Source organism: Telmatherina bonti, assembly GCF_933228915.1.
Source record: "Telmatherina bonti genome assembly, chromosome: 5".
Classification (NCBI taxonomy): Eukaryota; Metazoa; Chordata; class Actinopteri; order Atheriniformes; family Telmatherinidae; genus Telmatherina; species Telmatherina bonti.
In genome coordinates, this window is record NC_136623.1 from 6,579,777 (window position 1) to 6,583,411 (window position 3,635).

Here is a 3,635-nt window from a genome sequence, read left to right on the forward strand (position 1 = left end):
AAACAACTCAGTCAAAAGAAATGGTGTAAAACTTTTAAACAAGGAAAAAGAACGTTGAACATCAAGGTCCAGCCTTGTTCTGGGCCATTAGGGTCTGGCTCAGACCACATCTGGGCTGGTGCAGCCCTGCATCTTACTCACCCAGTTGGAAACAGAAGAGGAAAGTTTAGAACAGAGATTTGAACTTTTAGTTCATGATTTTTGTTCTTATTGTCTCACCTGAGCTGCTTTCTGAAAACCTCAGGACCAGATCCCTCCTGTTGATGAACACGAGACCTTCTATGGTCAGGTCCACAGACTGATGGCTGAAACTCATCATCCGATCAGCTACGTCTGTTCTGGTCTCTTCTGCAGTAAAAACGATGGAAACACCAGGAGTTCCATCCAGGAATCTTCTGAATTCCCAGAACTCATATTCATTTAAATCATTCAGAGTTTCCAGAATCATCTCTCTGACGGCTGCATTCAGTGCCACCTGGAACAGTCGGCACATTAACATCCAGTTCATTCATTCATGGAATCTATTTATACTCTTTAAGGAGAAAATAAAGAAACATCCAACATGAAAGGCTTAGAATGAATCCTGAAAGAGGATTCAGCCTCCATGTGCTGAAGCAGACTGATGGGACATGACTCACACTGCGGATCAGAGCAGAACGCTGGCTTCCCACGGAGAGCTTCTCTGAGGAGAAAGATGGAAAACAACCAGTTTACAACCAGTTTCATGGTTTCAACATGCCTTTCATTGTCTTACTTTCTGGTCCGGAGCTGGATCCTGAGAACCTCTTCTGCAGATCCGTCTTCCTCATCCTCCGTAAAACACGCTGCGTTTCCTGAAGCGCCTGTTGGCCGTAAATCAGCACCAGGTACAACACCGTTTCCAGCAGGTCTGCTGGGCGTGCATATCTGTACTGGTAGTGTCCAAAGCGATCATAAAGGCGAGTCGTACAATCCTGCAGCTCTTTGTCCTTCAGCTCAGCCAGGTTTTCCAGCAGCAGCTCCATAACAGACTCCATCATTTTTATCTGGGGAGTCAAAGAAAATGTTTTATTTTGTTTCCATCTCATTTATGTTTTGTAAATGTAAAGATGGAAAGATTACTCCAGCTGTACACAGATCAGTGCTTGTAATATTTACTGAATGAATGTAAAGTCACAGACTTTGGGTTTGAGTCCAGGCCAGTCTTCATCCAGAGTGTGTTTCTCTGGGGAGAAAAGATCCTGATTAAACTTCACGTTTTACACTCAGTTCCTCTGAAATAATCATCCGGCTGGTTTCATCTACCACAGCCGTATTTCTACATCATTCAGGACCAAAATAAAAACAAAAAGAATAAAAATATTTATCAGGAAGACGTTCCTGTCTGTTCACAACAAACATCTTCTGAACATTTCAGCTGCAGTTCAGTTCTGCAGCCGTTTCATCTTTTCTTTTTTTAATGACTTGATAAGATCTTGTGACCCTGCAAACGTACCAAAGTTAGAAAAACTTCCAGAATTTTCCACTTTTCTCTGTAATTCTGAGATCAAATATCTGCGTTTTGGACCTGTTTGACATGAAAAACTTGATTTATGTGGCGACGGATGGGTTTCTGGGTTGGACGTGGAGTTTGTAGAATAAAAGTGAACAGGATGTAACTACGACTGTAGTTTAGTGTGAACTTGCTGGAACGTTGGGAATAATCCTTCTCTCTGTGGAATGATGGACTCCAGGTAGTTTGGAGCTGAACCTTTGACTCTTCCCAGCAACAGCTGCTTCTCTGAGATGACTGCTGATGTCTTTCCTCCTTGGCATCGTGTTAACACACCTGAATGCTGCAAACTGACTCAACTTCTGCTCTGACAGAGAATCTCACACAAACCAAACATTCACAACGTTTTTACCACCATTGTCTTTAGATTTATAGTAAATTACTGGTAAAGTTGTATTTGGTACCTTTGGGTCCTGAACTGGTCTCTGGCAGCTCCTGAGCCAGATCAGACCGGTTCATGTACATAAGAACCTCCCTGGTCACCTCCACAGACTGCTGGCTGTAACGATTCATCATCCAATCCACAATTTCTTCTTTGCCCCACCATCGGATTGTTAGCAAATCCTTCTGGAAGGAAACCAGCTGCAGAATCCATAGAAATTTCCTGTCCTCATCACCACGCATCTTCCTCAGTGTTTCCAGGAGCAGCTGTCTCACCGCCAACATGGCCGCCATCTGGAAAACCAAAAGAACATTCAGCTCGTTTATCATAAATAATCTGCCATAAATAATCATTATCAGCAAGTTATTGATTATTTCAAACATTTGGATGTTTGAAAATATTTTCTCTGAAACCACAAGTTATTTTTTCAGCTGTTAGAGTGTAAAAGATGAACAGACACACATCATGTTGATTCATAAATGATCAATATCAAGAAGTTTATCAGGTTGTATCTTTTTATTATTGATGCCAAAATCTGATCTGAACAGCAAATGTTCTGGAATAATTTATTTTTATTAATTCGACATCTGTGAAAACGTCTTCCGGCTCAGGCGGATCAGATTTACTCACTTTGTGGATCAGAGCAGACAAACGTTCATCTGCTTGTTTTTCTGGAGAGAAATAAAACAAAATAATGAAGAAATGAATTCAGAAGAAAATCACAATAAAAAAGAGAAAAACAACAAAAAGTTTCATCCCCTGAAGATACTTGATCACGTTTCAGAAACATGACATCAAACGTCTTCGTTGTCTTACTTTGGGGTTTCAGGTTTCGGTCTGATAACTTCTGGACCAGATCAGTCCTCCTCATCCTCTTTAAAATCTCCTCGGTCTTCTCCACCGACCGTTGCCTGAAGGATTTCACCATGAAAAACACCTTGCTGTGCAGGTCTTCCATCTCCAGCAGTGTAACGTCGTTTATTTCAAACTTCACCAGATCAATAAATTGCTTCAGCTCCTCATCGCTCAGCTCAGCCAGCGTTTCCACCAGCAGCTCCAACGTGGACTTCACTTCTTCTACCTGCTCAATTCAGAGGAAACGATGAAGAATCACAATTTAAGTTCCGAGCCGTGAAGGTTACACATATTTCTGTTCACTTGTCATCACCGTTGTAGAAACGTAGACGTGGCAGAAGGACATGCAGAGTTTATGTAGAACGCAAATATTATAGACCTTATCACCAGCATGAAACTGCATCTGTTCATCTGCTTTGGGAAGGTCACACTGTCCAGTTCTTCTCTTTGGGACCATTTTATTTCCACAAACACAACCAGTGAGTTGAAAACGTTCCTCAACAAATTCCTCTCATGCAGGCCTTGTTAGCAGCTGCTGCTTTAGTGCAGATAAATATAAACTATCATCACACTGATGTCATTAAAACTGATGTAAAAACAGCATAAACGACATCATAACGGCTGGAATGACGTAGTTCTGTTGGTCGTGATCTCCAGCTCTCACTGGAGAAATCTGCAGCCATAATGCAGCTGGGATGAGAATCAGCTCCAAACCGAAGCCCAAAGTTCTCAGCTGGAAAAGGTTGGAGAGTCCTCTCCAGGTCGGGAATGAGAGATTTCCCCGAGTAGAGGAGCTGAAGTACCTTGGGCCTGTTTATGTCACATTTCCAGGCAAAATACAAAACTTTTTCCTTTGCAAGTTTGAAA

General features: G+C 41.9%; 1 long non-coding RNA gene across 1 annotated transcript; it reads right to left on the reverse strand.

Moving 5' to 3' along the window:
- Nucleotides 1–209: 209 nt before the first annotated feature.
- On the reverse strand, nt 210–1,176 carry LOC306756127. Its single transcript, XR_013771318.1, has 3 exons — nt 755–1,176; nt 639–682; nt 210–475 (listed from the first exon to the last, which is right to left on the reverse strand). It is a non-coding gene; the product is annotated as an uncharacterized lncRNA (long non-coding RNA).
- Nucleotides 1,177–3,635: the final 2,459 nt, after the last annotated feature.